Below are 8,953 nucleotides of genomic sequence, written 5' to 3' on the forward strand. Positions count from 1 at the left end.
CTGTTTCCATTTCTGGGTGGCAGAACTGCAGCTCTGCCAAGCTGAGCTGTCCCACATTCCCCCCTCTGCTTTCCTCCCCAGGCTGCTCGAAGCCCCACACATTTCCCTTCAAGTGACTGCCAAACTTCACGAATTTGGGAGGGGAAGGAGAGGGGGAGGGAAGGGTAAGCATCCAGGGGGGCTCACAGGGAAACCTCTCCCAAAAGAGCTGTCAAACCCCTCGTGCTGAGACGCCAGAACCACTTCCCTGCTGCAGAGTCACACGGGAGTTGCCACCCTGGCTCCCAGCTCTCCACCCCGGCAGGGACAGCATTCCAGAGCCACAGGCAGGACCCACGGCCCAGACCAGGAGGAGACAAGAGCAGCACCATGCAATTACTCTTCCCTGCAGAGTCACTGGGGCCCAGGGAAGCTCTGTGGCACGACAACATCCCTCAGCTTACGTGTGAGCCTCAGCAGCATCTTCAGGGGAGCAGTGAGAGATCCAGGAGGTTTTGCCTTCCCACCCCCTCCATTTCAGGACCAAGCAGCTCAATCCATCACGGTTTTCCTTGCAACCTCTCAGAGGTGTGGAAGCGAGCAGCTTATTTCACAGGCAGGGAAGGGAAGCGTCCCTGAGCTCAGAAATAAAATGGGGGGTAGAGAAGGGCTATTCCCAACTGACTGGGGCAAATTCCTAAGGCCTGGACAAGCACCCCAGTCTGCTGGGGTGGGATAAGCTTCAAAGCAGAGGGACCAGAGACCTCCATCCCAATCCTGGTCATGCCACAAGCTGTTCAGAATCCTTTCACTGCTCCATCCCTCACGCAGAGGATCAGCCTCACAACCCTCTATTAAGCACTGGAACAGCTTTGTGGATTAAGGACTCTGGTTTGTCACCAGTCTCTCCACAGCAGAAAGGCACGTTCCAGAGATTGTTTCTCATCCTCCCTCGTCCCCTCACCTGTGTGCATTTTTTTGCATGGGATGAGGAAGCCAGGACTGAAACAGGAACACCACAGGACTGGCCACAGCTGCAAAGGTGGTGCTGTGGAGTGGGAAAGGAAACTTCCAAGGGGTTCACCCTTGTTTGAGACTCTCTCTCAAACAGGCAGATCCTCTGAGACCACACTGGTTCCTCTCCTTCCCTTCCCTGCTTCTCTGGGCCCCACACAAAGGGCTTAATTTGTAGAGTCAGAGGGATCATCCCAGTGAAGGACCATGCAGGATACACCCCCCAAGGAGGACCCATTTCATCTTGCTGCTATTAATACCTGGAACATTATTTGCATGAACAAACTGTCCTTTCTCCCTCATTTCTGGGCTCTCACTTCCCTGATTTGTCCCAGAAACCCCAGCCAACACACGTTCACCCTTGTCTAGTACATACTTCCATCCAAAACCCAAACCCTCTCCTTTTTTTTGAGTTAATTACTCATGTTTCTAGTTCACACCACCTCTTCCAGCCCCCGCAGACAGGACACAGCTCCCCTGGCTCCCTCCTTCATTAAGCAGCCAATTTGTGGGCCCAAACCCACCAACACTCATCAGGGAAAGGGGCCAAGGCTTCCCACAGCTGCCCAGTGCTGTTGGGTGCCCACCCACGGCCAGCCCCGTGCGTGGGTGCTCAGAGGGACTGAGCTTCTCTACAGCCTTTCCAACTGGGAACACATCCAGAGGGGCCCAGGGAGGTGGGGGAGTCCCCATCCCTGCAGGTGTTTAAGGAAGATCTGGACGTGGCACTCAGTGGTCTGGGCCGGGTGACAAGGTGGGCATTGGCCACAGGTTGGACTCCATGATCCTGGAGGTCTTTTCCAACCAAAATGGTTCTGTGGTTCTGCAGACACTGCCAGACCTCTGGGTTGGGTGGACACGACCCAGTTACCCCCACATCACAGAGGGCACCAGGTGCCCACTGAACATGCAAATGGAGGAGAAGTCAGTCTGCCATCGTCCTGTGCCCCCTCTGCTGCCCCCTGAACTCCAGCATCCCACCAGCCCCCAAGCTGGATGGGGCTTGGACTTGTCTTTGCTTCCCCAGCACCAAAGAGCCAGAGGGACTTGGCTCTCCCTGGCACAGCCCTGCCTGCAAGCCCTGTGCTACACTGGCACAAGGAAGAGCTCAGCCTTTCAGAGCTGGGCCTAACTCTGCCCGCAGGAGCCCAGGCAAAGCCTTCCCCCTGCAAACAGCTGCGTGCCTTTGCTTTTGCTTCAAGAGGAAACATGTTCTCTCTGTCTCCAGGCATTAAACAGCCAAGCATGGCCAAAAGCATCCAATCAACAGCACAGAGCACAACAAGTCAGGGCAGAGGGTTACCATGGAGCTGAGGAAGCCCTGACTTCCCATGCAGACCCAGAATTGCTAACCTGCCCTGCCAGAGGAGCAGGGAAGAGGATCGGGCTCCTCTCCTTCACCGTGTCCTCACACACCACAGCCATATCCTGACCTCAATTTTGACACACACCACCAGCATCCCAGCACAACAGCCCCATTCAGCTGCTCTCCCAGAAACGTGGGACAAGCTCAACGCTGCCCAGCAGCAGCAAACACCCCAACAGGCTTTTCCAGGATGGTGTTTGGGGCGCACTGAGAGAAGGATCACACAGCAAGGTGAAGGACTGCACTGAAAGGTGAGAGGGGCAGGAGAAGCCACAAGCACCTTATCAGGCAGGTCCAGGGAATGGGAAATCCTGCCATTAGCAGGATCCACTGCAGAGGATTTCACAGCTAATGAAACCCTGGCCACCACAGACCACAGCAAAAGCAAAAGCAGCAGAGCATTTCTCTCCTGATAAGCTGCTTTTATCGGGAAGTTCAGCCCGGCTGCCCACCCCGGCCCCAGCCAGAGAGCAGCTCCAACCCTATGCCTTTAAATCCCCTTGGCAGCGCCGGCCCGGGGCTGTGGGAGCAGACACACCCAGTGCTCCAGCCGGAGCACACAAACATTTCCTCCCGGCCGCTCCTGCGCAGCCAGAGCCACCTCGGACCTGCCCGGGCCGTGCCAGAGGGAACACAGGCTGTTCCACACCGACCTGCACCTAGACACTTCAGCTGCTTTCCTGAACCCCTCTGCTTCCCTGCCAGCACTGGACATTCTTCCCTCAAACTTCCTCCTTAAGGCAAATATTTGGAGTCTAACAGGCATTCCTCATGGCAGGCACAAGTTAAATATTGGCCCTAAAACAACAGCAAGTGCCTTTCAGTGATTCTGGCTGGAGGAGCACAGCTCTGGACTTTGATTTCTGGCTCTGAACAAAAATAGGAGCAGATCACCGAGTGTTACACTCTTCTCCCTGGAGAAGTCAGATTTGAGGCCCTGCAAGTCCCCTGCCAGGACCACAGGCAGGGTGGGAACTGTCCCCTGCCTGTGCTCTCTCACACCCCGGGTGTCTGCTGTCACCCAGCCAAGCTGCTGCAGAGCATCCTCTGCGCCCTGCACAGGATTGGTCTGAGTCTGGTTTCCAGGTCTGTGATTATACATCCCCAGAGAGACACCAGAGAAGACCTGCTGGGAACCTCTGGGTGCCATCCAGGGCATCTGCTCGCCTGGTCCTCCCTGCCTCTGGCTGCACCACCACCGCTCCCAGAGATGCCCAGCTCTCCACCCAGCCATGCCCAGCAAACATCTCCTCAGTGCAGGAGAGCTCCAGGCTGTTCCTGCTCTGCAGGCAGCTCCCACAGGACAGGCTGGCTCTGGTAGGAAAACATCCCAGCAAGGCAGGAGCCCGGGCAGTCAGGGAGGTGTCAGCACAGTAAAGGGAGAGGGAAGGGTGAGGAGGGAAAAGAAACCTGCAGTGAGGTCAGGACACTTGAAGCATGGCAGCATGCAGGCTCTGGGATGCCGTGGGCATTTCCCACATGGATCAGGGGAGCAGAGCTGCTGACATGGCTCTGCAGCCAAAGCCCTGCAGAGCTGGGCTCACCTCACCTTGGAGCAGCCCCATCACTGCTGACCCGAGCTGAGCAGAGAGGCTGCTCTGTCCCCTCCCACTGAAGGCAAGCCCTGCCAAAATCACCCTCAAACAGTCTGCTCCAACACAAGGGGTCTGCCCACAGCTTCTCTGTAAAACACCTCAACAGTTACCCCAAGAGAGGTTACTGCAGCAGGGCCCGGGTGTGCCCCAACAGCAACCTGCACACCAGCTCAGCTCACAGGGCTCCTTCTGTCCAGCCAAATTCAGCATAGGAGGTTGTTAATGAGCTCCCCTTTCACCCTCCTGAAGGTGATGCCTGTGAGCAGCACCTCGCTGGGCTCTCCCTGCTCTGAGCAGCAGGCCTGGGAGGCAGGAGAGGGACTGAGAGCTGCTCCCTGGCAACATCCCTTGCTGTCTGTGAGATGGAGCTCTGACAGTCTGCTGTGCCGGAATTCCACTCTCCACATCCTTCCCGAGACACCCACCGTGCCACTTCAGGCTGGGCAATCTGCTGGGGGCTCTGACACCCTCTCAGTGAGACCCCCCGAGAGGGCAGCCACCCCTATGGGTTTAAAATCGGCTGCGAGTTACCCTGGAGGAAACCTTAAAGCTCCAACACTTCCTATTCCCTCCCCGGCCAGCAAAGCCCATGGAGCAACAAGCTCCAGCAAGTTTGTGCAGGAATTGCCAAGGCTGGAGGCAGAGACGGGTCTGTACCTGTGAGCAGCACAGCTCTGGTGCCTCCTCCTGCAGCACGGTGACCCCGCACCCCAGAGCCCAGGGCTGCTCCTCAGCTCCAGCTTCCTGCACCTCTGCACCCACAGGCCTCTCCTTAATAATCCCTGGATTTGGGAATAATAAAAGCTAGACTTGGCCTGAACCCGGCACGGCCTCTGGGACGAGAGGAATGGGCTCTGTGGGTGGGGGGATTCCAGGAGAGCCTCGGCCTGCCCCTCGCCCACACGGCACAGAAGGTGCTGGAAAGCACCATCCCCTCCCCGCATCCAACGGGGGAACCAGGCACAGACTGGAAACTCCATCGCTGCCAGCAGTCCCTGCTAAAAAAAGGAGAAGAGAAAGGGATTCTTGCTTTGTTGTTTGTACCTCGGTGCTGCCTCAAAAGCAGCGATTTTTTTACCTGGAAACATCGGGCAGTGACAGAGCCTGCAAGGATGGAGCTTCTGTAGCACAATCCCAGCTCTGTTCTGGTTTAAACTGGATTTCCACTGACCTTTCCAAGCCCGTCATTCAGCCCCCACGCCCAGGGAACAGCCCCTCTTAGCAAGACTTTCCAGCCCCCAGCCTGGGAAGGGGAATGAACCCCCAGAGACTTGGCTGTGTTCCCAGGGACCCCCCAGGTCCCTCCCAGCACCAATCCTGCTGCTCAGCTGCAGGGCTGCAAAGCCCTTCCAGAGGAAAGCTTCACAAAATCCAAGTTCAAGACCAACCTTAACCCCTGTTTATTAACTTAAGAACATCCCTCTCAGGCTGACAAAGCCCAGGCATCACCTGCCAACTGTCTCATTCACCAAGGGGAAAGCAAAGGCCAGGCCTGCCTCATTAAAAACCATTACATAACATTAAATAACAAAGGGCTACAGGACATTCTTTGCTTGGTGGACATGAATGACTCAAAAATTAATGCTTCTTTCCTCCAGACTCTCAGTGTCTCCAACACCCCGGGGAGCCCAAGGAGCACCTTATTTCCAAGGCAACAGTGTCGTGGCTCATCCTAAATCCTGCTCTCACATTCAACTTATTGCCACAGACACTAAACAAGACACAAGCACTTCCCAGCTCTCCCTCAGAGCACTGTTCCCACCAGACAGCAGTGGATGTGTCTCTGATCCCTCACGGGAACAGGGGAGGAAGGTGAGATCTCAGCCTGTGGCCCAGGGAACCCTTCCCCAGCCTAAGAGGAGCTCTGCTGGACAGGACTCCAGGCTCCCCTCACCCCACCAGCTCAGCTCCTTGGCACACGAGGTTATGAGGACTTGGTTTCACTGACACTTGGTTTCAAGACACTAAGACCTGCATTTCCTCTGGCTGAGGATGTTTCCTCAGCAGGGGAGGCACATGCCAGCAGAGCACCACTTGGAAATGCCAGTGCTACCAACCTCCCAGCAGGAGACAGACTCCATGGGCACCGGGACATCTTCCTGGACACATGGCAAACTCCTGCCCCTCCTCTCTGGAACCAGAGGAGCCAATTTAAAGTGTTTATAGAGCTAACTGAACTCCTCTACTCCAAACTCTGGGAGTGGATAAAACCATGGACTTCTTGCTCCATGTAGCACTTTAGAACACCCCGTTTCAGCTCACCTAGAGAGCCATTTCCTGAACCACACAGGGCTCCTCGGCTCCGAGCACAGAGAGGAAGGCAGAGAGACAGCCTGTGGTTTTACACCCACTGCATCACCCGGGGCTGGGGGGCCTGGGAGCTGGGGGGTCACAGCTCTGAGCACTGCGGGCCCAGGGCAGCCCCGTGTGTCACCCCAGCACCTGACAGGGTGGGACAGACAAGGCAGGGGGGTGCTGGAACACCTCAGCTCCACGTATGGAATCACACGTGGTTTGGGTTGGAAGGGATCTTAGAGCTCATCTCATCCCACCCCCTGCCACGGGCAGGGACACCTTCCACTAGCCCTTTGATCCAACCTGGCCTTGGACACTTCCAGAGATCCAGGGGCAGCCACAGCTGCTCTGGGCAACCTGTGCCAGGGCCTCCCCACCCTCACAGGGAACAATTTCTCCCTCACATATAACCCAAACCTATTCTCTTTCAGTTTGAAGCCATTCCTCCTTGTCCTGTCACCACAGTTCCTGATGCCCTGGCTGCTGTTTTAAGGCCAGTTATTAGGAATAATGCACCAACCTAACAGGGAAGGGAGGGGCTGCCCACAGGAAGGGCTGCAGGGCTACAGCCTGGGCAGGGACTTAGAAAAACTCCCCAGGAGATGGAGGGCAGCTGGTGTGAATTAGGGAGCCTGATGCTCCACACTCAGCTGCCCCCGAGGAAAGTCACCTTTACACCTTCCTCACACCAAAGCTGCTGCTTCTCTACAGCAACAGACCTGCCAGCAGGACACAGAAACAGCCACTGGTGAAACCCCAAACTATTCCCAGGCACGCAGCTCTTCTGGCAGGAAGGCAAGTTGTTCTCCAGTGGAATCCCAGAGCTGCTGGGACCTGCTCTCCCTCCTTCCCCTTCCCAGCTCACAGGGCACAGCCAAACCCAAGCAGGGCCGAGGAAGGAGGCTCAGCTTCACAGCTTCTCACTGCGCCCACGACAGCCACGTCTGCCCAGGCAGAGCCCAATTACAGGGCTGTGGGCAGAGCTGCTCCCACAGGCTCTGAGCACAAAGTCGTGGCAAGCACACCGAGGAGGCTCCTGAGCTGGCACCCGGGCCTGGCCCTGCTCAGCAGCACCACGAGGGAGGAGGGTCTGACTCCCTGAGCTGCAGCTGGAAGCCACGGGAGCAGCACAGGGCAAACCAGGCCACCGTGTGCTGGTCCCAAACCCCACGGCCCTGCTGAGAGCGGGGAGGGTCTCCTGCACAGCCCACCGCCCCTGCACACCCCACAGCAGCGGCTCAGGGGCTGCTGCTCTCCCGAGGCTCCCTCACCCCTCCCACTGAGCCTTCACTGCCTGTAGAGCTGCAGTTCCTGTCTGAAAGCAGAGATAAACAGCTTCCTACCCACACTGGCTCACACAGGGACTGGGCCTGGTAGCAGTGCCCGGGCACACACCTGGAGGGACCAGCCACAGCACAGGAGTGCTGCTCCAGCACAGCTCACCCAGCTCCTCAGAGCTAGGAAAACCATGGGAGAGGGGGGAGTGGGCAGGGGGAGACAGCAGCTCCGGAGCACAATCAGTCCAGTAAAGATGTTTATTGGCAGCTGCTCTCAGACACGGTCTCTTCCAGCCCAGTGGGGCTGGAGGGGGGAAAAATACCGATTGTCCATGAGCACAACCCTCATGTCACTCCCATTGATCCGCTGAGTCACTCCCGTATTCACAGTTTTGACAACACCCGGAGCTGCTCAGGAGCTCGGACACGGAATACAAAACAAGGCCCACCGGGAGAGCAGTGCCCAGGAGCCTGCCCAGCTGCCAGGGCCGACTTCCTCCTCCTCCTCCTCTCAGGAGCTGCACCAAGAGCACCCAGCACACACCTCGCTGCAAGGGCAGGGCACACAGATCCATCCAGGGGGCCTGGAGAAGCTGCTGGACACAAAGTGTCCCCTGCAAACCACCACCAACCGCAGCCCGGCTGTGTGGGCACAGGAGCAAAGCAGGGAGGCAAAGGAACCACACAGGTGATTTTTAAGGGAGTTATAAGTGATTTATAAGGCCTCACAGATCTGTCAGCCAACAGGGAGGAGATCAAACCCCCGGGCAGAGGCATGGCAGGCCAGTCACCCTTACAGCCCCCCAAACCTCATGCCCCCCCAAACCTGAGCACACTGGGGTCAGACCGGTCTGCACCACAGGACCACGACCCTCCCAGCACCCCAGGGAGCGACAGAACACCGCCCAAACAACGTTCCTATCTGCAAAGCACCAAATTAAAACAAAACCAACAAATCTTTGGCAAGTTCCTCCCAGCAGCCAAGCCTATCCCGCCACGGCGAGGGCTCCCCATGGAGGCCTCCTGCCCTAATTTGCAGCAATTCTTTGTCAGACCACTGGCAAACACCAAACGTTTGCTCCAATCTGTTACATAAGGCCCAATTTTTAAGCCCCTGTCGTGGCCATGGGGAGATGGGGGCACTCTGTGCGTGTGGCAGCCTGGCAGGTGAACTTCCACACTGCTCTGGTCGCACTTCCACATCTGCAACCACTTGTTGTGCAGAGGGAAAACAAACGGATTTGGTTAACAAGGCGACTTCCAAAGGTTTTCCACACCTTTCCACCCGTGTCCTGGTTACCTCGAACTGTCTGGAAAGGACTGATGTGGCAACTCCAAAGAGGTTTGTCAAACTTTGGTTTTTAACTTCCAAAATGCACCAAGCACGGCAAGTCCTCAGAGCACAAAAGAAAAGGCACCTTCCTGAC

The sequence above is a fragment of the Manacus vitellinus genome, unplaced genomic scaffold (assembly GCF_001715985.3).
Source record: "Manacus vitellinus isolate BGI_N305 unplaced genomic scaffold, ASM171598v3 scaffold_114_pilon, whole genome shotgun sequence".
Lineage (NCBI taxonomy): Eukaryota > Metazoa > Chordata > Aves > Passeriformes > Pipridae > Manacus > Manacus vitellinus.